Below are 27,876 nucleotides of genomic sequence, written 5' to 3'. Positions count from 1 at the left end.
AGCATCAATGTTGCACAAATTGTCTGCCATCAATAACTATGTTATCATCATTTCAAGTCAAAACTGTCTGTATGAAAACAAAACTTTAATCTCAAATGACAAATTTGTTGTATTTCTTACAGACAGAATTAATCCAGAAAAATAAATTACACAATTGAGGTATATACCAAACAAATACTTTGGTTAAGCCAGATGTAATTAGATGGTTATTCTCATGTAATACCTTTCATAGAAACAATTTTGAGGTAAAAATTCTTATGTTTGTTTGTTTGATTGAGTTTTACGTCACACCACACAGTATAGACTGTATAGGCCATATGGCGACATTCCAGCTTTACTGGTGGAGGAAGATCTTGGATGCCCCTGGATGTGCTTATTTCAGGCACGAACAGGCAGTCTGATAGAAACACCAACTTTCTGTTCTGTAAGCAAGCTGGATAGTTGCCTAACAGTCATGTCCTTGTTTTGAACCCACAGTGATGAAGGGCAAGATGTTTGAAAACTAAACAAGTAAACAATCAAGTACAAATAACTCACAATATCATACAATTAATTCTTATTCCCTATCAAATCTTGTAGTTTACCAGGAAAGAAAATTAAAACTGAAATAACAACAAAAAAATGAATATTTTTCTACATGACAATGTGATTGACCTTTTCAAGTAATTTCTAATTTTCTCAGCATGTAAGTGACAGCTTACTAATAAATAACTACATGATTTATGTATCAGCAGTATAACAGACAAATGAACGTTAGATTTGATGTCCAAGACCTTAATTGTTAGAGAAATGTAAAAAAAATGTCTTGCTCAAGGATCGAATAAACCATCCATGATTGACTAGTTCCATACTCTTCCTTATTGCATTTATAATGTTGAAGAATAACGAGTAGAATAAGAATAAAGATAATTATTTCATAAGTAACAACAAATTTGATATAATTATATAACTAAGAAACGATTTTGAGATTCAGCAAAAAAATTAAAAATACCAAACACAGACTTTAACTATCTTTCAGCATGCTGAAAATATTCTCCTATAAACACAGCATAAATAGCACTGAAATATAATTTACATCATATCACCTGTCAAGTTAGATTTACCAAACTAAAAAAATTCCTTGCAGTGGTACCAAGCCTGCCAGAACAATGTTCCTCTTTATTCAGAATTCTTGTAGACAGACACTGTATGTCAGTATGTGTAAAGCCAAAGAACATGATTGTGAACATTGCTGGATTATATAACAATAGCTTTGTTTTGGAAATGTCAAAAGTCATTACACATAATAGATAATACAACATAAAAAAACTTAAAATTGTGAATATATGCTAAGGCCAAATCTTGTAGTATATTATGTAAAGTTGTGATACAATACCGGTACCATTATCTATTCAAACTACAATGTTTCTCTTGATAAAATAGATTTTAAAAACAAAAAGTATTTTTTTCACTTTTGGAGCAGATTTTTCTTTTTAAGATGGGGAAAAAAATATACTTTTATGAGAGAGAAATGCCCTGGCTTAATATTTTGCCCCAAACTGGCCCCTTAAAAGCACTGAGTAATTATTCAAGCCACACTTATCATGCTTATTTTGGCAGAAAACTGAAAAGTGTACAGATCTATAGACAACCAAGGCTATATAAGCTCAATGTTTAAACAAGTCTGGACATTTCATGGTAATTTAATTTTTGATCAACTTCATGATGTAAAATCAATATCACTTAGAAACATTAGTCAGCAGGACAATGTCCAGGGGAATACATCAATTACCACTGACAACCTAAATGGTCATTCTGAATTTCTACTGGTCATTAGCTAGGCTTTATAGGATGTCATTAAATTTAGAATCACATTATCTGGTCATTTTATCAACAGAAAATTTGATGATTAATGTCCCTTAATATAATGCCAACTGTAATCAACAGTAAAATTGAATTTTAATATAATTTACTTACCATTAAAACTGCCATTAACTCCATTTCCTTGCACTGAATTACGGTTATCCAAATCTGACCCTAATAATAACATACTTTCTCCTTTTTTTTATTCCTATTTCTCAAGTTTTCTTATTTATTCCATCAATTTAAATCACATAAATCATCCATCCTGCAACTAAGATCCATTACATTTGAATTTCGAAAATGTATATCATATTTACTCGTATCTCTTCTGATTAATGGTACGTCACTAAAATATAAACTAATATTTATGAACAAAATAAAAAATCTGGTATTAATCCATCCTCGAATAAGAATTTAAATAATCTACTAATCCTGTATAATAATCGCTGCACGTATAAGAATTAGTCGATTAAGCATTATTTTTACCGTGACTCCTAATCTCGACTGATTAAGTCGACACATAAAAACCTAGTACGATCAATAGCCACACTGGTTAGTACCATCGGTTACAATAAACTAACGGTAACAATAAACTTATCAATCTTAATAACGCTGCACAAACAATGCAAACAATACCTTACGACATCATGCGCGAGAAATATTTTACGATACCAATTTGAAAACATTGACAAACTGCAGAGTAAAACTGTCATTTCCTGCGTCTAATGCTTGATTTCATACACGCACAAAAATCGGTGACATGTCCTGTCCTTAAAATATTGTACGGTAAAATTTTTGACAAGTTTTGGTACAAAAACGTGTCAAAGGTCTTAAGGCTCAGAAAATATCCACCTTGAAACATTATATTTTGACACTTGTACAATTTGTAGGCGGGTCATAATAAGTTTGTTATGATGGTACCCCTTAGGCCATCATTCTTAAGTATCTCGTTTTGAAGTAAAAAGTGTTTTGTTCAAAATTAATTACAAGGTTTAAAATTCATTTCTACAAAAAAAAATAAAAAAAATCACCTTTAATAATCAAGATAATTCAATTTTAATAAAAAAACAGAAATTCTTATCTACATGATCTATAAATTATTCATTTGAATTATTAAACCAAAGTGACAATAAAATCTTGAACAATTCTCTTGAAAAATACAATTGCATAATCAAAATTTTAACACCAAGTCAAAATAATTAAAGCCAAATGAAACTTTAACAAGCATTAAATATTTCCAAAATGTTATTAAAATCTCATTAAAATTCAAGATTCAACAATTCAAACAATTTCATATCACGCATTACAACATTATAGATACTGCAGTTAAAATATACAACAGTAATTATATATCCATGAAATTATCAAACAGTTGTTACTTTCACATTTCATAGACTTGATAATCTTAACTTCATTCATTCAATTTCAAGCTTACTTTATTTCCACGATTACCTAAACCGAGTTATGTACACATTAAATAAACATTACAGCATTAAATAAACAAACATCGTAATTACAAATAACAAAATATATCAGCCTAAAATTTTACCGAAAAGGTACAAATATGATCAATTCAACAACAAACAAACACTGAGAGAGACGACTCTCTTTCCATGATAATAATCAATATATAATATGGACATATTTTTCATTATTCACTCACTAAGAGGGATAGTGGTGTAAAATATTGCGAGTGGCAAACCGCCAAGTAACCTATTTTTACACATAGGAAGCTATTTAATCACTTCACACTCGACAATGAATGACTAAATTATGATTTCATAACTTACACACTGTCTTTTCTCATCCGAATGCCAAATCAATAGTTGTGAAGAATGATAAATACTTTACTTACTGGTATATTATATTATTTCAAAATGTAATACGACGCCCCTGACAATATATAGTCATAAACCATGCTACATAATTATACCTCACATTTTTTTAACGAAATAATATACTAACTTCAACTTTTGTAATCCTACATATACATCAGCTTGGTGAAAGTTTGTGAATAGATGAAAAAACAAATATATAAAACCCTCGTGTATTATTAGGTACATATGTTTCAAAGTACAGAATGTATCACGCAAGTTTTTCCTCCATCACAACAACTTGCTAGTGGCATGATATGGGATGAAAAATGAAACATAAAATATACGAATAATAAAACTATCATAACATTGTTTATAAATTACTTTCCCTATAACAGTAGTACAAAACGCACATCATATATCAAACATAGAGAATCGTATCTATACATTTTTTATTTTTCCTCAGGGGTCACTGTGGACACTTTATGCTGAACAATACCATTACAAAACTAGACAGCAAAGCTTGTAACAATCATTCTCGATTCAGCTCTGTATGATGTTATTCAATATTGGCACATGGTAATTTTCTAATTGAAATGTTTTCTTCATTATTCCTTTGTAAACAAATAACAAACAAAAGTATAAAAAACAATGATTATGGCCAGACATAATAATATAAAGCTTTAAATAACAAGTCGAGGATCATAATAGAGCTATAAGAAATGACTTTACAATGTGTTTACACAAAATTTATTAACTTCAGGCTATTCATAGGACTTTGAGCATATTCAAAATATTTCTACTTATCCTGTTGCCAGGATCTCTCAAGCCTGAGTCTTCATTACATATATACATGTAGATCATACCCAGAAATACATTGATCCGACCAGAAAACGTACGAAATATTAAAAATTGAAGGCAACAGAGTAGAATGTCAGGATTATATCTATAGACATCCCTGTATGATTTCATTCAGCTATTAATAAAATTATTAATTCCCAAACAAAATCATTATCTTCAGGCGTAATCATTACCTATTAAAACACCAGACCAAGATTACTGACAATTTCATGACATTATCTTTAATTTTTGCCCTTAGTATCTTAAGTAAATCTCCTCATTTTGTTAGCAATCTACGGACAAAATTAAATAAGATTTTTACCCTGGAGCATTTTTTCGCTCTTTGTTCAAGTTAGGTCATATAATTAGCTCAGACAAGGGAAAGGAAAAAACAATTGCTTGTCCAGTGTATATATTGATCATGATCTATGGCCAACGTACCTTTAGGCGCATTTATTATCCCTGTCATTTTATCATTTTATCATGTCATTGGTTTGTATGTTGTTAACAGTGCATCTTACCCTACAGAATAAAACCACTTGCTTTAAAATTACAAGCATTTATTACACAATGTGCAGTGGTCTACAAATACAGAGTGTGCGAATTTGATCCCCTTGTAACTTACTGGACAGGTCGGTCTTCTTTCAGGCGCAAGATTTTATAAGGCCTAAGACTTTTGTAATACACTGTCTCCTTTTCAGTCAGTTTTCAATTGATTTTACATTTTACCCTATACAGGTATAAAACTTAATAATAAATGGTTTTGTCTTGATAATTGTTGATTGAAAGATGGAATTTCATACTGGTCACCTAAGGACGAAGGTAAGGGTTAAATATTGAAATGGCGCGCACCATACTAAGATGCTTCGTGCCAGACTTCCGGAAAGCCTTCCGGAAAGCGTAAGTGTAAATAATTACATACTAATAACTTAATTAATTTTAATGTCTTAAAAGTACTAAAGGCTGTGTTGACAGCCCTCTGATAGAAAGGTCAGTGGTTCTATTAGGTGCCCACTTGTGTCTGAAATTATGCACAGAGGGACACCTGAAGTCTTCCTAAAACATGAAACATGGGAGGTCACCATATTACCTGCGTTGATGTCACTTAAAACCTAAACAAACACATGGAGTGACCAATTTAAATTACAGCATCTGTATGAAAATCTCCTCTGGTGGCAAGTATGAGTTTAGAAGGAAACACGAGTATGAGTTCAGAAGGAAACACGATCAAGTAAAATACCAGCAAAACAAGGACATCACATCATGATCCATGCTGTTCAATTTTATCTGTAACATAATCTGTTCATCCATTAAACATGTTAAATAAAGAAAGACCATAAAATTACCTCAATACAAGATTCTTTATATAATGCTTAAATTTGTTAATGGCAATAGGCAATAAAATTTCATTCACTGAAGTCTTTTTATGTCATTCATTGTATATATTGCACCTATGTATTATGGGTAATATAGCACTATAAATACATTTGTAAGTAGTGTGACTGTGACCCATTAATAGCATGTCATTCTGCTCAATCAATTACTTTTGAAGAAAATAATTAGGTTCTAATTTTTCATTCAGACAATCTTTATTCATAAATGTCTGGGAATGACTTAAGGGTATATAATATGATCTATTTTCATCAATTAGATTAATTTTCAGAAATTTAAAGTCTTTTAACAATAACAAAGATTAGTTTTTATTACCAGTATGGCACTTATCCATTTACAACCGCAGTGACACTTCAATGAAACATAGTATGAAATCAATGAAGGAAAATATTGTTATACATTGAAACATTAGGCTCAGTCAATATTACAGAAACCAAACGGCTTTCTGTAATTTGAAGAAGCAAGAACATATTACATGTAACATAATAATTGCAAAAAGAAAATTTTCATGAGGGCTTTAAATTTTCCACAACCAAACATCATGGCAACATAATGTAAATGGTCTCTTTCTTCCAAATCTCTCCAGAGCCATTGTCACTTGCAGGGAAGTGCACAGCAGGTCAAGATTGAGTTACCCTAAGTACCATGGCTGATTTGCTGACTTGTCTTGACAACGGGTAAGTTTGGAGGTTGGCCATACATCGCACTGTCATGTGAAAGAAACACACCTGCCATCTCCTTCCACTATTGTACAAAAAAGAATTTGCTGACAGAACTGTTTGCAGTCGTTCCTCATGAGGAAACTTATGCAAACAAGCAAGGATGCTGAAAGACTAGGAAATATGGTTAATTCCAGCGCTTTGTATAAACAAAACAAGCAAGGTGTAAAAGGTTGTGACTTTGAAATTCTATGCACAAGAGAACAATCCAGGTGATGCATGTGACATGTCCCTTTCAAACAAATTGTGACAAAACTGAAATATCTATAGGAATTAACATGTCACATTTATTGAATGTGTTTGCATGTTTTCCGTGCACTGCAAGAATTGGAAATTTTTGATGAAGAAATAACATGATAGTCAATCAAACAACAAAACCAAATTGTCAGATCCATTTCCTTCCTTAACAAAACTGTGGAATAATTCCTGTAGAAATCGCATAAATACTTCTGATTCAGCACATCAATTTCCTATGACAGACATCCTCTCCTTGGGATATGCCAGGATGCAATCTAATAAACTTTCCATGCAATTACAAGTGGTGTAAGTTTCTGTTACAAAAAAAACAAACCTTCGCTATTGTTTTTTTTATTTGTTTGTTTGTTGGCTTTTAAGTCATATGTTGACTTTCCAGATTTACTGGTGAAGATTTCAAGAAGACTTATAATCAAGTGCCCTTGTGTCCAACAAATTCACAGCAATGAGACAGAACAATGAGTATCCTTTATCACTGGACCACCAAAATGTTAAGTTATATGCATCATTGTACAATGTATTTGGTATAATTACTAATAATATTAGTATTATATACTCAATGTCCATGCCTTAACATTGGTGGTGGTTGTTTTGATAGTTTTCACTCCATATCATGGCAGTAAAATACACTGAATTTAAGAGAGCACAATTCAACCACCCCATCGTTCCTGGGGAGGCTGTCAAGCATTTTACCAGTCACAGGGCTTCCACTAGGAATTCTTTTTAGAAAGTCAGGACTTCCTTTCAAGGAATGTTGGAAGTCATGAGGAAAATTTCTGGAAGTCAGTTGTTCTTTCGCGTATAATTTTCATGTTTCAATGTTTGATTTATAGTATGGGATGATACAAGTAACAGCAATTATTTTAATCACAAGATTCTAAAAATGTCATTCCTTTTAATGTTTTAAGTTCAAAGTACCTTTACATGATTGTTTGGTAAATATTTTCAATAGAAGTAAGAACATTACCCTGAAAAGGACTGTATTGTTGTCAGTACTAGTTGCCTTCTATTTTGAAAGGAATTTATAACTTCTGTACTTGCCAGAGCAGAGGTACAGTGCGAATGACTGTACATAGAAAGGATTTCATGATTAATCACAGTGAAAGTGACCTGTACTGTCCTGGGATCAAACCGGGATTGTCAGGGGGGTGGGGGGATGACAACAGTCTGCCTTAACATTTTATTTACATTGTACTTAATATTGGTCAAGAGTTGACTGTTTTTATCATAGCTACATCCCCCTAATTGCCATTATTTTATCTGATGACCCATCAGTAGGGACATTATCATCAGCTGTATGATTACAAACAGATGCCAGTGATGGAAGGAATCTGCCTATAACAGTGCAACAACCTTGTTAGCCTTCAATCAATTGTCAAAGATCTTATCTCACATTATTCTTACCCCCCAAGGGTTTTGAACTCTCCATATCTCATTGACATAAATATAGCAACTAAGTGTTAATGACTTACAAATCACCTGCTGAAAATAGTTGCTTCCTGAAAGAAATAATATACAAATGTAGCTAAAATCATTTGATTTCTTCTGACTGTAATTTGAGTTTCTTGTGCTGCCCTTTTAGACAAATTTTTACTGAATTTTACTATGTTGTTCAAAGAAATTGACAGGTTGTAGTGCGTGGCTCTCCATATGTCATGACCAATTTCTGACTTCCATTTTCATTTCCCATTGGATACACCAAAGAATTACTTTACAATTTTCTTTCATATGTGTAACAAAAGAGGGTTAATGCAATTTTTTTCATGCATTAACAGCTGTGCAGGAAAAGAGAGCACCTGAGGATATATTTAAAGCAGTGAGCCAACAGGAAAAATTTTAAAAAATAGGTATAAAGAAATCAAATTCATTTATCCCATTTCATAGAAATACTATTAAAGAACAAATTTGTATGAGCTTTAGGAAAATTATTATGATACTTGTTTTACATTGTAATTGTTTTATACAAGTACAAATCCTTTGTCTACTTGGTGTACTATCAGGAGTTGGGTCAAGAAGCCTTAATGAATGACTTTGGTCCTTAATCTCCCCCTACCAACCCCTAAAATAATGGTTGTTCCAGTGCAAACTATAAGATATCAATAAACAACATTTTTCAAAATAAATAAAATTGACTTCAATACTAAGGTACTTTTATAATATCATTGATCATTTTAGAATTATAAAGCCTTCTATATGAAGAAGTGAAATTTTGTTTCAATGATCAATAAAGTCAATAAACATTAAAGTTTTGATTTCTTGTCCTTTCACACATACATTTGTTTAGAGGGACAGGATGATCATGTGTGGATGGGGGAAGTCTTAGAATTTTATTCAATATTCAATACCTAGACAGCAAATAATAAAAGAAAATCTACATGTATATTTCCACCAGATTTTTCATTTTCAAATACTTTTCCCATTCTTATGATTTTCTTTTGCAGATGAGAAATTTATGAGAGATGAAAAAATGAATCATACAATATAATCATCATTCTGTTCTTGAAATTCATGAGCAACTTACAAAAAAACAATCATGGCAGATATCTGTGAAAATAGCAAAAAAACCAGCTCATCTACCTGTAAACTAGATTATAGCAGTGAACAGATGTTCAAGTCAGAATGACTGTTCAATCAATTAGGATAGGTAATTCTGCCAGATTCTGTTTTACCTTTGAAAGATGTGATGGTGTAGGGGTGTTTAATCTACTAAATGTTGTTTTAATAGTTTTCCAGTTAACTGCACTAGAGGCAAGTTTATCCCAGACAGCATATGGAGATGGGTTTTTTTCTTCCTGGTCAATACCAGATCATCCTACATGTACATATAAAAAACTTGGCAATAGAATTCATTTCATTAGGGAATGCATTTATACAGAACTAGAAACTGATTCTGTTTTAACTCTGAGCTGCTGCTCAGGCTTACAGAATCTACACATGCGACCAGTGCAAACAAAGATCAGCCAAAACATCTATGCCATCTGATCTGTGGTCAGCAATGTTAGCTACTCAGTCAGTACATCCCTAAATTTACTGGACTGTAAGATGGACAGAGTTACTTTGTACAATTAAGAAATAAAGACTGGTAAGAGTTGTTTTACTGCTTAAATCCACATAATTTCAATCACCCAACTTAGTTTTTCTGTTTCTATTTTATGCTGATTTTAACATATTCTTTTGCCATAACTCAGTGACTGATCCACCTGACCAGCTTTTCTGGATACCTAACCAGTAATTAACCAGTTTCCCCTACAAGGGACAGACTATTAATCCAACATGATTTCAGAATCAGCAGTGTCAGAGAGACAAATGACCATTAGATTCAATGTCCAAGATCAATAATTGCCACTGAGAGCGTAGGCCTTGCCAGAGGACCAAGTCAGTGACCTATGGATACTAATCCAATGCTCTAGCTTCATAATCATATTGAGATAAGCGGGCAGACATAACAATTTGTTGAACTGTTTGTCATAGTTTTCCAAGCTTTAGGTACATAAACTAGCAATGTACTTAAAACATGATAATATTTACCATATAACTAATAAACAATCAATCATTAACCAAAATCTTGGCACCGAAATTTCTTTGTTTCACTAATAATTATTTTAACAACTCATGAACTGAGTGAGAATAAATAAATATGAGAAAAAAACTTGAACGATTATAAAACGCACTTAGATTTATGTGGCTTTAAAGACACGGAGATGCATGTTTGTTGCAACTAATTAAACCCCATGAAACTGCATATATGAATGAATGGAATGAAACGAATAAATTATAATATCGAGTTCACGTCATGATATTTGCTATGTGCACCAACATCGTGATGCATGTTTCCAGCTCAATAATCAATGAATACAATGATGTTAACATGTAAGCATTCACTGACTCCTGGTTTATGTCACAGCTTGATATATACACAGCAAGATATTCTGCACTATCTAATGAACTTAGAATCTAAAGAATGTCTCTGGTTGGAATTCCATTGTGCATATTGCAAATTGTACCTTATCATAGTAATACAGTATATAGTTATACAGAAAGAAATCTGATCAATTTCAGACTTAAAGGTCCATAACTCAGACTTCAAGTTTTTGTCATTCCAAAAGTAATTGCCATGTTTGATGATGTAATTTTATCAGACAAGCATAATACAACTATGTAATACAAGCATTGCTGTATTTCAAATGAAACAACCTGTCAATCATTTAAATTAAGACTATAATTTGAATGAAAATAAATTTAGACAACACAATCAGATGATACCATAGACATAACATTTCATCTTACATGGGAGGATTCTGACGAATTTTGTAGTGAAACTCAGCTTCTTTTACATGTTTACATTTAGACAATTTATTTTCATGTCCACAATAAATCTTTATAATGGTGAAGCTATCTTGACTTGATTTAGATCATGCTGCATTAATGTAAAACAGGTGCTTTAAATATAAATGGTTTCAGGCAAGGGTGGACATGTTGTGCTGTGTAAAGATAAATGAATCAAAGGTGAAATATAAATTCAGACAGTGTACCCCTTAAGTTTTTAGTTAAAGGAATGCATTTCATCAGAATACAAACATCTATTAGAAGCATATAGCCAAAGGAGCGGCAGGAGCCTAAATAAATTTAACTTGCCATGATGTTATAAAACTTTTTTCTGAGTTCTCTCTCAAATCTCTGGATTTTCATTGGTCAGTGAACATTCTGTGCAGGTCGACAGACCAATAAAATATCTTAGAAAGAACATAATACTTTTAAAACCCTGGTCTCCAGTTTTAGATTTTCAGCTTAAATATTGCCGTAACAGCATGTTATAAAGGAGAAAAAGATTGACGTTTTATAATTTGTGGCAGGCACATCATACATTCATTGTTGTCTTTGCCCAAGAAATTGTTCTTTTTGTTTTGTTTGGTTTTAAGTCATATATAAAGGTCATTGTTGTAATTTCTAGCATTATTTCAGGCACAGCCAAACACCAAAAGTAGAATCACAGACATTACGTTTGCCAGCTTGATAACCTTCGTCCCTAACAGATCCAAACCAACAGCAGTTAAAGGTTTGCTACCTTTAATAACCAAACTGGCATCAAGACCTTATAATATCATACAAATATACATAATATGCTTCACAAGTCAACTTTTAATGTCTGAGTTAACTGACTTTGATATATAAATTTAAATATTGAAAGTAATTCACAGTATTGAAGTAAGAGCAGAAAACTTACCAGACTGTGATTTCTATATACCAGTATATTCCAATTTTTTTTTCACAGTATATAATCCAAAACACAAATCAGTTTACACAAAACATATGCTGCTCATTCTCACTAGCACTGTGTATACATCATCACACAACCTGAAAACAAGGAAGATATAATACATAACTGTTTGAATACAATGTACATAATAATTATATTATACAATCTATGATGCATGTTTATGCAGATGATAATATCTCAGAAAAATAACATCTTACATTATATGAGAAGACAGGTTTAAAAAATTATTAATATGTAAAATGATAAAATAATAATATTTTATTTGCAGTAAAGAGAAAACTTAATGTCATTGTGAAAAATGATAGTGTAGCACCAATTGCATGAATTTCAATACACAAGAAATAAATTACCTTAAAATTTCTATTAAACGCCCCCGGGGGCTAAACATTTTCCAAAAGGGGGACAGTTTTTTCTAAATCCAAAAATCATTGTAAATAAATTTAGTGTTAGCAAGTGTTGGTAATAACATTAAAAAGTGTTAAGATTTTAAAGTTCATACTATAAAATAAAATGGATTCTGAATGATTTGAATGAAATTATGGATCATTTACTCATGAGTTCAGCACTGATGAGTAGATTTTTTTTCTTATCAAAAGGCCTGTCCAGAGGCCTTTGTAAGGGGAGGGGCGTTTATTAGGAATTTTACGGTACGTAATATATGCAATAATTTTTCCAATATTTCAAACTAAGTTATTTTTACAGGAAGAAAATTCTGCAAAAGGCAAAATGAAAAAAAGACATTTATACTAATTTTGGGGGATAAGGTTTTTGGGGATACAATAAGGCAAAATTTCTGCCCAAATACATGGTAGTAAAAAACATACATGTATTTTGTAAACAAAAGCCCACATGTCAATGTGTGTGGGTTTGTGTGTCTATTGTAATTCATAAAAAGTAGGAAATTCCCGATCTATCAATAGTGAGTACTACATGAAGTATTTAAGAACTTGTAAAAAAATTGATATTTACCTCATAATAACTTATAATACATTATACTTCAAACATGGAAAACAAAATAATTCAAGTCGAGTGTCAGGGTTAAGTATTTTGAATGAATTAACAAAATCTTAGATAAAAAGATCAAAAGATATGTCTATACAAAAGATTACAACTACCTTACAAAACAAGTGTAATAATATTTTTGTTGTGGCGACATAATAAAGCAGATCAGGAGACAAATATGCCTGTAATCTATATATTCCAAAATGACCGGCGATCTTGGTCCTTATTTGCTAAAAATCTTAAAAATCTAATTTACTCTGATTTCTTTTCATAATCTAGTTAAAATAAATGTTTTGTCCGTTTGTGTCAGTAAAGAATGGACAGGAAAATGTGACCTTATGATCCTTGAGTGCAGTTTACATAAGGAAATGGTCAAACAGAAATTGAAAATCTGTAAGAGTATAATAACATTTTAAAGTTTGCCTAGTAATTAACAATGTCATTTAAGGACATTATGTAACACAGATTTTTAAGTGAAACTACTTCTCTACTAATAAAACTGGGGATCTTTAAGGCAATATTTCAGGCAACTCATCTATTTGTTCATCCATACATGTAATAATCAAAGTTTTTAAAATAACATGAAGAAGTTGAAATTTTACTCATGACTGTAAGCTAAAATTGAACCGGTTATTTCATATTGGTACAAAAATCCAGACACATTTAATTAAAGGCCATTTACCAACTGGTAAGTAAATAAATAACTGACATAACGCCAGAAGAAAGAAAGGAATGGGGAGATAAATCAGAATGATAATGCTGTGTTTCAGGAAGAATAACTTTAGCTGTCAGTCACTGATGCTCCCTTTATACCAAATTTCAGCCCTAAATTGATTTAGAAAGAGTATTTTCAAGAGATTACGCCAAGCTCTCAGATTATTAAAGGGAGTAACTTGCATGCCCTTTTGACAAAAAAAAACATCAAACATTATTCTCAACAATAAAATCATCCAAACAACATTATCATATCTAATCTGCATAAATCAAAAGCAAAAATGGTAACATTACTCCGGCATAATAAGAAGGATAGGACCATTATTATTATTAGATAACCTTTTTAACTGTTTGCATACATATTAGATTGACTGTTATGAAATTAATACAGTAAATACTTACACTAATTCAACTTTAAGCCGTGCAATATCTTAGCACAAACATCGTTCCAAAAGAATTCTATTTTCTGCCACATTAAATCTATTACGTAACATTATTTACATTAATTATTTCATCTTAAGTACTAAGAATTCCAGGTTTAATAGGCATTAGTAATAATGTGGAGCTTTTTTAATGTACTAACTCAATTATAGATTATATGCTGTTTTATCTTTATAGATTATGTGTTCAAGTTCAACACCTCTCAGACAGTGAAACAAAAGCTTCATTCCAACCTGATCATGAAAAATCTGAGATCAAAATTAAGCTTAAACTCAACTTTTATTATAGACAACTGATGAACAATGCAGCTGTGTCAAGTTCCATGCAAAACCAAACAAAACTCCAGGAATGTATGTTTATGAAAATGATGTAGACAAATACCAAATAATTTGATGGATGAATTACAGGATTCTCTTTTATTCTTATTTGTTTTTTACTATCATACAATGTCATGTTACTTTGTACATTGCTGACTCAATTTTTTTTTCATGAAAAACAAGGCAAAAGAATTTGAATGCAGAATAAGAAATGAATAGTTTCTGTAGAATTGATTCTGGTGACACATCAACATGACATTTAATTTCGTTTCAAAGAATTATGCATTATTCTGTATCAATATCAAACAGTGCAGCATCTTGCAGACATGATCAGTCAATATTGTAATATATTCAAACATTACTGCCTATTCAAAATAAGAATTTAATACCTCTTTTAGGCACTCAACTTGAAACTAACAAAACCAAAATGATTAGAAGTTTAAGTCAAGCAGATAATATTTTGTAGATTGGAGTCTAGTTGAACCGAAAAAAAAAGCCCTGGCTCTTTATACTTGTTTTATCTTGGATACCATTACAGATTCTATTAACTACATAGCTATTTGAAGGTGTAGATGGACATGATCATGTGAAAATATCCACATGGAATCTAAAATATTTCAAGCCACGAACATGACTATGTATTATTAGTTGCAACATTGCAGATTTCATCTGATCATGTTACCACCACAATTATCTACCCCCGAAACAAAAACCTTAAAAACATAAAAGTACCACAAAAACTTATAAATCTACATTGTAAACACAAAAATGTATTCATTGTCAATTTTATACCCAACTGATCATGTAATAATTGTTACCCGATAATTAAGTCCGATATCCACTGTGTAATCAACACCTGATATATCACCACTCCAGTATCAGTGTTATCTGGGTATTACCATTGAAAACCTCACCTATTCTACAGACACTCCAGCTCAAGCTTGAAGATCTCTGTCCAATTATCTACTCATTATCCACATACCTTCTACATTTAGCAAGCTAAATTTGAACTAAACAAACAATACAAGTAGATAGTTCAGTTGCAAGTGACAAAAGGTATTCTTCCATTTTTCTTTTTCTTTTTTTTATTGGCTACATTCCTTTTATTATTGAAAAAAATGGCAGCACTCAATTAGAGTTGTGTTTTAAACATGTACATAAAATGCTGCCCTGAAGTAAGTGACAAAATCAGGAAAATTAACACTAACAATGCTTTGCAAGTATCTTTCAATTTAAAGTAAAAATAAATAGGGTAGATTTAAAAATAACTTAACTCACTGAATTAGCAAACAGTGCAGACCAAGACCAGATGGCTAAGATGTGTTGGTTCGGACCTTGGTCTGCACTGGTAACGTAGGCAGATTCAGTTGCCATCAGCAGGCTACTTAAAGTTTGATAATCTATTACAGTATTTATTTGTAATAAACATACTTTATTTCAGGTAATTAATGTTAATATTTTTAAATCAGAAAACATCTTGACAATTAATAATCACATTATAACAACACATAATCATTTATTTAAAAACTTAAGAGTATATAAACAATCTATTATAATTTTACATTTTGGTATTCATACCACATGGTGCATAATTATGTTAGAAAACTATAGATCAACAACCTAAATAATCTCAAACACTTACCATTAAACTACTAAAATAATTTCCAAACTTTATTTCAAATATTTGCAGTGCCTTCTTCATTATAAGCATAACTAATGTAGATTAGCATAACTAATGTAGGCCAACACCAAGCTAATGATGAGTGATCTATAAACAAAACCATCCATGTTATAACCAACCTGTTTAAAACCAATGCCATACTTTTTGTAGCTTATTATACTCAGGTGCACACTTGTGCCAACAATTAAGTTTGACAGGACACCTGTGGTCTTACATGACCAATCAATCTGGTAAGTTGCAACACAATACTAAGAAATTCTCATATAGTACTTACTCCATGCCTTCCCTACATCTGATTCAAGCCTAGTACTATTCAAGCCAGATTTGGGAGAAGCAAAATGATAGTAATGCTCTACTGCTTTTAATTGATTTTTCTATTTTTGCTTATCTCCAATTTCAGTACAAGACAAGAATATTCCAAAGAACTAAATTTATTTAGTTTGAACTCAATTTGGCACTAGAACACTTTAATTGATACAAGAACTATATATAATTATTTATACATGTATTTATGTATATTAGATATTAGAATTCATAAACTCTGATCAAACCTTCATAACAAAAGGCCTCTGCAAAATCCTCTAGAAAAACCATGATACAATAAAAAAATAAAATGTTTTCCTTGTCCTTAAAATTGATGAAAATTGGATCTTTAAATAAAAACATCTGGTTTTGAAGATGGTTCTGTACATTGTATTATGCTATTAAAAGATATTTCGCTTATTGACTTGTCACTACAGTACAACCCCAACTCCTTCTACAACACCCATTGAATTCCTCTAAAACATGTTATACAAGATGAAATATCTTAAAAATGGTTGGGATTCAAGGTTAACAATTAACACACATAACAAATGCAAATTATCATATGTACAATGTATATATACTTTATCAATATATTATCAAGTGTTTTTATACTAATATTTTTGTTTAACATTTAATAATATTTTACATGAAAAATAGTTGATTTTGCTCTATTCAGTTTCATCTGGTTAGTTGATCTACTATCTAAATGTTTTGGAAGACACTGTAAACACATACATGTTACTCTTATACATTTAGTGAACTTGACAAACATCATATACTAAACCAAATTAGTATTATACAAGAATTTGTAACAGAGTTACCAACGTCCCCCGCCTCGGGAAATTTTATATGAAGCATAAAATTGTGCTATTTCAAAAGATTGAGGTTATAATGGATCTCAGGACATTTACTCCAAAATTATGATCAATGCTAGATCTGCAAATGTAACAATAAATTTGTTAAAAAAATAAAATGAAACACGGAATTTAAAAATCTATCATGTTAAGATTTGACCTCTTAGTGTGACCTTGACCTTGGAGGTAGGGGAGCAGGTGTTGTGCATGACATAACGTCTTATTATTGAGACTATTTGTGCCAAGTATTTTCAAAATCCCTTGAACTATGAAGAAGTTATAGATTGGACACAAAATATACCCTTATAATAACAGACTATGTAAATCTTTGATCTCTAAGTGTGACCTTGACCTTGGAGGTAGGGACACAGATGTTACGCATGACATATCATCTAATCATTGTGACTATTTGTCCCAAGTATTTTCAAAATCCCTTAATCTATGAAGAAGTAATGGACGGGACAAAAAATATACCAAATAACAGACTCTGTTAACCTTTGACCTCTAAGTGTGACCTTGACCTTGGATGTAGTGGTGCAGGTGTTGTACCTTACATATTGTCTTATTATGGTGACTATTTGTGCCAAGTTATTTTAAAATCCCTTGAACTATGAAGAAGTTCTAGATTTGACACAAAATATACCCTATAACAGACTATGTTAATTTTTGACCTCTAAGTGTGACCTTGACCTTGGAGGTAGGGATGCAGGTGTTGCGCATGACACATCCTCTTATTATAGTGACTTTTTGTGCATAGTATTTCAAAATCCTTGGATCTATGAAAAAGTTATGGACCGGACACAAAATATACCCTGTAACAGACTATGTAAGTATTTGACCTCCAAGTGAGACCTTGACCTTGGAGGTAGGTGACCGTTTTTTGCGCATGACACATCGTCTGATTATTGTGAACAATTATGGCAAGTATTTACAAAATCCCTTCATAGATAAGAAAGTTATGGACCGGACACGACATATACCCTCAAATAGACAATGTTAACCTTGAATGAGCAAGTACGACCTTGACCCTGAAGGTACGGATCTGGTTGTTGCGCATGACACATCCTCTTATTATAACAAACATTTGTGCCAAGTTATTTCAAATTCCTTTGATAAATGACAAAGTTATGGACCGGACACGAAATATATCCTGTAACAGACTATGTTAATATTTGACCTCCAAGTGTGACCTTGACCTTGAAGGTAGGTGACTGGTTTTTGCGCATGACAGATCGTCTGATTATTGTGAACAATTATGGCAAGTATTTACAAAATCCCTTCATAGATAAGAAAGTTATGGACCGGACACGACATATACCCTCAAATAGGCAATGTTGACCTTGAATGAGCAAGTGCGACCTTGACCCTGGAGGTAGGGGTCTGGTTGTTGCGCATGACACATCGTCTTATTATAATAAACATTTGTGCCAAGTTATTTCAAATTCCTTTCATAAATGACAAAGTTATGGACCGGACACGAAAGTGTGACGGACGGACGGACGGACGGACAGACGGACGGACAGACGGACGGAGCCTATTTCTATATCCCCCTTTTTTCTTCGAAAAGGCGGGGGACAATAAGCAATAACTTATTTAAAGTAATACTTAATAGCTTAATAGCTGATTTTTTCTAGACACCAATTAGATAATAATGCATCTTAATTTGTAAAAGAGTGCATAATTACAAAGCAAACTTACAAAAGTAATATGTTGTAACTACTTAAAATAAGCTCTGTACTTTAAGTCTTTATTGAATCCAACAGGATGCTTATAACGCAAAAAATCTCATCCATAGCTATTAGCTATTATAAAGTAAATTGAATCATGGTGCATTAAGCAAATAGAATCATTGTGCAGTTATAAAATCATCCCTTAATACTATTGTAAAGAAATAACTCACCAAGTTATGTAATTGTAATTTGTAAACAAGTTAATATATCCAAGATAAAACATATAAATTCAAGGTCTAATGAGTAATGTTATTACTTTCAGTTTGCATCTTTAGTTTTCCTATTAATGTTAAACATCTCATTTTTGAGGACTTTAAAAAGTTATCAAGTTGTGTCAGATGGGAGCTTACTGCCAGGGCAAGTTTGTTTGGTTTTGTGGCACCAACACAGTTTAGGGCATGTGGTGCCCAAACAGGAAAGATGATTTTGCCTAACCTTGAGTGTTACAAAACTTTAATGCTACACAAGGAGTCAAAACCACCTCACTTGTTGGAGCTAAGAGATGTATCTATACATTCCATTTTTTTCGAAAAAAAAAATTAGTTGTCTCTTACGATCAAACTGGAATAAATAGTGACTGCAATTCTGATGCCTTAATCCTTAAAAGTTAACCCCCTCAGTCAGTCACGGTAGACATGCCCATAATGTCTAATAGACTATGAAGATTCATAAAATTTTTTTGATGTTTCAAGGGGGTATAATAATTTGCTCAAACTCCGTCCAGACAAAGTTGAAACTTATTGGGCAAAAAAAAACTTCTACAAACATAAATTATAAACTTAGATTTATTTATTTATTTATTTTTATTTTAGCATATTTTTGTTTTAGCAACAACATAGATCAATAGATATCATAGATACATTGTAATCTAACCAAAAACTGAACCAACCGCGTCAATTCGTCACTAGTAACTGTAACGCCAAATTGTGGTGTAAAACATAACAGACATTAGTTCAAATAATTTTTGTGTAGATCTATACCCCACCCACTACAGTTAAGCTTACAGACTCGATTCAAAATAATACAGTTCAGTTGTCATAAGACGCAGTTAAATATATCAATTGATAATCATTTCAATTCTACATCTACCTAATACACGAAAGGTAATTAAGTAAATCTACATTCACTTTACTCACCGCGTTATGTCACAAAAATTTCTTTATTATTTCTTTACAGCGCCCTCGGTCGGCCTTACTCACTCAAGATATATAACTCTAATGAAACTCTTGGTAAGTTGCCGAGTTGCCTTACGAGTATTCTCCCTTAGTCACTTCGCTCCATTCTTACCTATTCTCAGTATCTTTGAGTAAAAATAGAAACATCAGGATCTATAGCATATTTTTCACATATCATCCATTATGCATTATTCTCCACATAAATAGCAAATAATCCATCGAGTATATTAAGTAAGTCATTCAAATTAGTGCTCTAGTCGGCAAAGGTGTTGTATATATTCAATCTTTATTTTAGTCTCATCAATGTACATATACATACAACAATATACACATATAACATGATTTAAAAAGTACATTGCCACTCATATATTGAGTTATAAGAGACTTTAGTAACAATTCAACGAATAAAAAGACTTACGTAATTACTGCTATATATACTACATGTTTATGTATTTACTATTATCACTATTTAGCCCATTCTGTAATGTCCCCAGTATACTGTATTGTAAAATAAATCCTTACTTAATTGTGTTAAAATCCAAGTGAGGAAAACTTATATTTTTATTGACTTATATGGTGAAGTCTGATTACTATGTAGCATTTTCATCAGCTAATCTCATAGTAGTACATTTTTTTTGTATAAATACAAAAAGCATATTGGAGCATCATATTGTATAATATACTATTGCTATATTATTGAAAGGACGTAAGTCAATTTTTTAAGGCAGTAAGTATATTGATGCTTATAATTTCTATCTAGTCTCTGAATGCAATTAGAAAAATGTATTTGTTTTGCACAAATCTCGAGTTCTTGATCACGCAATTTTAGAATAAATAACAAGTTTGCCTATGTTATGTTAGAAAAACTAGTCTGTGTTGAATTTTATACATCAGTTTTACCTACTAGTAATTTAAGCGTATATCAACTATTCGCAATGGCACGGATTTATATTAATCTGTGGCAATGGTCAATTATTCACAATTACTTTCAGTCTAACAGAGAATCAAAGTATGATGAACTATCCCACGAAATAATATTTTAAGTAGACATAGGGCTCTAGATGTACAAGCAGCATACGGCTTGCATACATAACATCAGAAAAATTGAAAATAGTAATTTAAAACACGATGTGGAACCCTTTTTTTTTTTTTTTAAAGAAGTAAGAATAATACTAGTAAATGAAATACATGTTTTGGGTGAAAAGATCAGACTTAGGAGACATTGTGGTTGTTTATTAATTGATATTTTGTCAACATTATAGATGTTAAAGTATAGCGATATTTGGCACTTCAACAACAAAGTCAAATGCAAAAAAGTATGGCAGACCTTGCGCAGAGTTCAGCACAGAGAAACTTACTGAGGACGTCACTCTGTGACTATTCTCTTCCTAAAAATGTACATATTTTATTGAATTTCGTGTGAGGGATTTACCGTATATTGTGCAGATTAAAGTTTTACTGAATTTGAAAATCATTAATGATAAGAAATTATATAATAAAATCCAGAACAAATCACACTTGTCATAGCTTTTGCATAAGCAGTGGGTCTATGCAGCATTGATGCAGCATTCGTCACAGTTCTAAACCAATCATCATCGAGTACTGCATTTCCTTTAAATTTTAGCATGGAATTGTCACTGGCTACTTTGTGTTTTGTCGTTATTTTTTCAGTTAATATTATAAATGCATATATATATATATATGATACTTTCCAGGTTTTGCCCGAAACATAAGCTGAACTACAACTGAAACGAATGGGATTCAGACGCATTTTACGAGGTAAAACTGTGTTATTAAAGCACATTGGTATTGCCTTTCTATCATTACCTCTACTCCAGTCACCTACTTTTTACTATAGAAGTTTACTTTGTCGGAATATATTAGGTCGCGTGTAAATATTTTCTTATAGCTTACAATAATTTATTTAAGTTGACATTCATTGTTATAATATGTTAGTTTTACAGACTAAGATTAATGATATATATTTATAATAGTGATCACCATGTAATTAGGTAAAATATCAATTAATAATGATTTCTTTTTTGTATATAAACAATAAAGTACACTTACGTTTTTTTCTCAACGCCATGCCCTCATTATTTATACATGTTGCATATTGTTTTTTGCAGTAATTCTGGGATATGAACATGTGCTGTGTAATATTTTAAATTACCAACTTACGCTTACTTTAGACAAGTAACTATGGAGCATTAATATCTCACACGTAGAACTATTCGAACATGTTTCAATTCAGTTTATAATTTGAGCCACATTTTTATGGTCATTTGAAATAAATAAGAAATTATGATATCAAATGGAGAAAATAAGAATCCCTAAAGAAAGCCAATATAACGACAAAATAGCACCGGCTTAAGGAGAATTCAACATTTAAATATGAAATGGTAAGATTTTGAATTTAGAAACATCCGCAGATGTGTTCATACGGCGGTTATCATGGAACCTTCAATGTGACACTTCCATGTCATTCCATGAAAAGCGGCGTATGGTCCACGAGTAATAGAAAGCGTGTGCCCTAAACGAGAAAACAATTGGCGGAACAAAATAAAATGGAATTTTGAAATGGGGATCAGAGGTTATGAAGCCTGCATATCACAGATTCGACGTCAAAAGACAAAGTTAAAAAGCAGGCAACATTATCCTAAGGGTGATTAAACATTATTCAAGTGGGAATATTGGAACCACCCAACTAGAAAATGGCGAAAAGTTAAAACTCAAAATACCACAAACACAACAATAAAGTTGTGTTGAACGATCTTTATGATAAGGATCGGAAATATAACATCGCTGATTGAATGTAGGGGCGACTTTTTACAGCCTCCTCACGGCACAAATAACGCTGATGTGGCGATAAAATGGAGAAAATAAGAATCCCTAAAGAAAGCCCAAAACGACAAAATTGAAAATGTTGCAGGCTCGGTTTGATTGAGCCTGTTCATGTACGGTACTGTAAAGTGCAAACTACCGTCCACGCCCTCTAGCACCGGCATAAGCAGAATTCAACATTTAAATATGAAATAATTAAGAAACATTCGCAGATGTGGTTATACGGCGGTTATCATGGAACCCTCAATGTGACACTTCCATGTCATTCCATGAAAAGCGGCGTATGGTCCCCGAGTAATAGAAAGCGTGTGCCCTAAACGAGAAAACAATGGGCGGAACTATTTTGAAATGGGGATCAGAGGTTATGAAGCCTGCATATCACAGATTCGACGTCAAAAGACAAAGTTAAAAATCAGGCAACATTATCCTAAGGGTGATTAAACATTATTCAAGTGGGAATATTGGAACCACCCAACTAGAAAATGGCGAAATGTTAAAAATAAAATACCACAAGCACAACAAAAATGTCGTGCTGAACGATCTTTAAGGATCGGAAATATAACATCCCTGATTGAATGTACGGGGCGACTTTTTACAGCCTCCACACGGCACAAATAACGCTGATGTGGCGATAAAATGGAGAAAATAAGAATCCCAAAAGAAAACCAAAACGACAAAATTGAAAATGTTGCAGGCTCGGTTTGATTGAGCCTGTTCATGTACGGTACTGTAAAGTGCAAACTACCGTCCACGCCCCCTAGCACCGGCTTAACCAGAATTAACATTTAAATATGAAATGATAAGCTTTTGAACATAGAAACATCCGCAGATGTGTTCATACGGCGGTTATCATGGAACCTTCAATGTGACACTAAAATATATAAAACTATTTGAATTGTAATGTTTAAAAAGTATTTTTGAACTATCATGATATATATAATTTGTTGACGTATACATTTTGGTACATAGTCATAAATACAAAACACGTAATACATAGATCGTCTGTCATGGTACGATCATATTGAAAACAAACATTTTTAAACAGAATGTTCTTTAGTCCATATTTAAATAATACAAAGTTTACATTAATCTAATTATTACCTTGCAAAAATAAATTCCATTTATTTAATATAAAGTGAATCAACGATACAAAATACATAATAAAATCCATACTGTCGCTATTCAGGAGCAAAATTATCATGCATTTACTGGTGAATGCAGTGTTAATAACAGTTTTTAAATGGTAATATTTATAAGGTCATATCGACGCTTTAAGTCGCAAAGATGGTGTATTTAGCAAGTCCAATTAATTCATATTTAGTTTTTGAATTCAAAAAGCTGCTAAAAAATAAACATTCTTGGTCTGTAAAAGTATGGCTTAATGAACGCCCAATGTAATGCAAATGATAATAAAATGAAATTCATCCTCATTTTCTTGAATATTACATAATTCGCATTTCCTTTCTGAGCGGGGATGTCTATTAGGATCATACCTCTCTGCCTTTATCTTTAATTTATGAGAAGATAACCTAATACGAGATAAATTTTGGATTTAATAAATAAAATATTAAGATAAAATGCAGGTTCAAATTTGTCAATCAAATGTACATACAGAGCAGACAATAGTGGACTAGACTGAATGTCTGCATTTACCTTTTGTATAAAACAATCAACTAATCTACGTTTGAATATTTGAACAAACTCTTTTGGACTGTATTGCAATGGGTTGAGCCCATACAGCTGTAAATCCATATACATTTAAATAGTATGTGTGACTAAAATTGCAGTTTTGGCTTGATTGACTCTGTTCGAACTTGCAACATCTTTCACGCCCCTAGTACATATACAATATATCCACTCTCGCTAATTTTACTGCTAATTTAAATTCACACTCTATTGAACAAATGGACACATTCATTTTGTACTACACAGAATTACAAAAAATTGTTACAAAAATCAATTAAAGGATAGAAATCATAGTCTTGATGCAATACTTGTTTTATAGTTAATTGTTTTGTTGTATATATTAATGAAATTGTCAAACATCAATAATGCGATAATTGGCCTACGCACACTCCGGTGCGTGTTATTCTATAAAAAAAAAAAACGCAAAGAAATCATGTTACATGCCATGTAAACGGCACAACATCATCACTTTTCCTTGTACACCATCACTCATATCCCCATTAATTGTACTTTCTGCATCAAAATTGACAAAAAATGTAACCACTATTAATTACAATATCTTGTTTTCACAACACAAAATATCACTGCGGCCAATTATTACCCTAATAATTGCCTGTTAACATAACACACACATTTACCTGTTTTGTAGCAACGAGGACTTCATACTATCAATTTTTCATAAATATACTTTTTATGGAAACATGTCTTGTCGCTGTCTTTCATTTGTCAACGTCGCGGACATTACAAATTGCTTCTGAAGACAAATATGTCACAATGGTATACTTTTTTTCTAATTGTATGTAGCTAGATATTTACATTTTGGCTAAATATATATTCTACAAGCTTTAACCTTGATACATTTTGATAAGACAAATCTAAAACATAATATTTGTTCATGGAGTTGAATATCTCCATCACACTAATTGTTTACTACATTGTAACAATTTTTTTTAATCTATATACAAAAAATACGAGTACATTGTTCATGTTTTATTGTTCCGGTAAACATTTAACATAGCAGACCACACCACACAAAATGTGGATCTCTTTTTTATTTATTAATAATTTTATTATGTAGTTCACTTCACAACTTGTACATTTAATATGAAGAGTGCCTTAACTACAAAACAGAATACAAAATAATACACAAAAGAAAAAACATGTATGTTTACAGTTTAAAGCAAATGGTATGGGCCTCCCCAGCCATGATTTTGTTACAAAAAATACACTTTAATTTAAAGTTACACAAAAAACAATTACAAATTACTCAAAAACAATTTAAAGTTACACAAAAACGTGTTTGTGTAATTAATGTGTAAGACCAAGAAACCAAGTATTTCATATAAATATAATAAAAATTGCAATTAAATAGAAATATTAAAGAAAAATAAAATAAAAAATAAATAAAAAAGAAACAACGGCTCCCCACCCCCAACAAAACATCAACATGAAGAAAAAAACAAATACAATTTTAAAATCATTTCTCCTCCAAAAACAGACAGATTTCACTAACTGGTACACCACTCCAAGTTTTGGTTGGATTTTACGTTGCACCAACACAGTATCGATCATATGGCGAATTTCCAGCTTTACTGGTGGACGAAGATCTCATGTGCCCTTGTGTGCATTATTTCAGGCACGAACGGGCATCTGAAGATCCACCGAATAGCTTCCTCATGAAAGAATCCGAAGTTCCAGTGGTTTGAAGTCAACGACCTTAACCATTCAAATGATCATTGTTTATATATATTATGTTTGTATCATGTATGATGCACTAAGAGAAATAAAGAATTTGAATTTGAATTAAAATGTCTCAGCCCCTCCCCCTATCACCGACTTAAACGTATTTAGAGAGGAAAGATAAAACGCCGAGACGAAGCAACATTGTACAGTTTCACATGCTTTCTATGATCTGGAAATGATGGGTCATTTAAGTGAACGGAAACAAATAGACTCGGTTTAAGTGAACTTGGCCATGAGAGATAATGGTGGTTGCAACATCTCTCACCCACTCCAACACCGCCTAAAGCGGTATCCAAGAAATAATTCAGAAAGATATAACAAGTACCAGAAAGGTATGACAAGTGCCAGAAAGATATAACAAATATCAGAAAGATATAACACTGTATCAGATGGTAAATCCTTTAAATTATTTCCCTATATTCGTGTAATATCTCGTGTAAAATATTCCTGTTATATCAGAATAAAGCATTGCTTAATTAAGTAGTATTCTAACTTGTTATGACAACTTTAAAAATTTGCTTTATAAGCAATCAAAAATCATACGCAGATAAAACCTATGAGTGTCATGACAAAACCAACATAGAGCGTTTGCGACCAGCATGGATCCAGACCAGCCTGCGCGTCCGCGCAGTCTGATCAGGATCCATGCTGTTCGCTATCAGTTTCTCTACTTGTAATAGGGTCTGTAAGCGAACAGCATGGATGTAAAGTAAATGCGCAGGCTGGTCTGGATCCATGCTGGTCGCAAACGCACTATGTTGGTTTTGTCATGGCGCGGCTGATATTATATGTTCATCATTCTTTTTATTCTGTGGCTTTAAATAAAAAGACTATTTTCATAATTATTTAGATAAATGATTTTATAAATATTACAGCTTTCTCAATTAGTTTAAAACTTTAATTCGACATGTAACTGGTTTTTTTATCGTACATGGTTTTTATCTCTCATAATATATACGTATCATTTTTGTAAATTATTAATTTGAAGGGAAAAAAGCTGAGCGCTGAAGACATAGTTCTTGTATTTCTTGCAAAAATGTAGTATGTTTTGCGCATATGACCGAGTAATTCCTCTTAATTACATTAAGTGTTTATTTTTATCACAAAATGCTATTTTAAACAACTACATGTAGAAACAATTATACCTGGCATGATTAAATAAGAAAATAAAAAAAACCTTCTAATTTTGACATTTATATGTGGTAAACATAAGTAGTGAGATTGTTAACATGTATCGCGCGTG

General features: G+C 31.9%; 1 long non-coding RNA gene across 2 annotated transcripts in view; it reads right to left on the bottom strand.

Moving 5' to 3' along the window:
* Window positions 1-20,448, bottom strand: part of LOC132759033 (uncharacterized) — a 30,010-nt gene extending 9,562 nt beyond the window's left edge. The window contains exons 1-2 of one of the 2 annotated variants that reach the window (XR_009629654.1): window positions 20,322-20,448; window positions 12,087-12,217 (exon numbers count right to left, since the gene is read on the bottom strand). This is a non-coding gene — a long non-coding RNA (uncharacterized LOC132759033). Of the gene's footprint in view, window positions 1-12,086; window positions 12,218-20,274 lie in introns of both variants that reach the window. The other variant, XR_009629655.1, reaches the window with a different exon arrangement.
* Between the last annotated feature and the right edge of the window lie 7,428 nt (window positions 20,449-27,876).

This window comes from Ruditapes philippinarum, unplaced genomic scaffold (genome assembly GCF_026571515.1).
Source record: "Ruditapes philippinarum isolate M1 unplaced genomic scaffold, ASM2657151v2 ctg5982_1_1_1_1, whole genome shotgun sequence".
Lineage (NCBI taxonomy): Eukaryota > Metazoa > Mollusca > Bivalvia > Venerida > Veneridae > Ruditapes > Ruditapes philippinarum.
The sequence above is the reverse complement of the archived record's forward strand: the minus strand, read 5'-3'. Positions and strand labels throughout refer to the sequence as shown.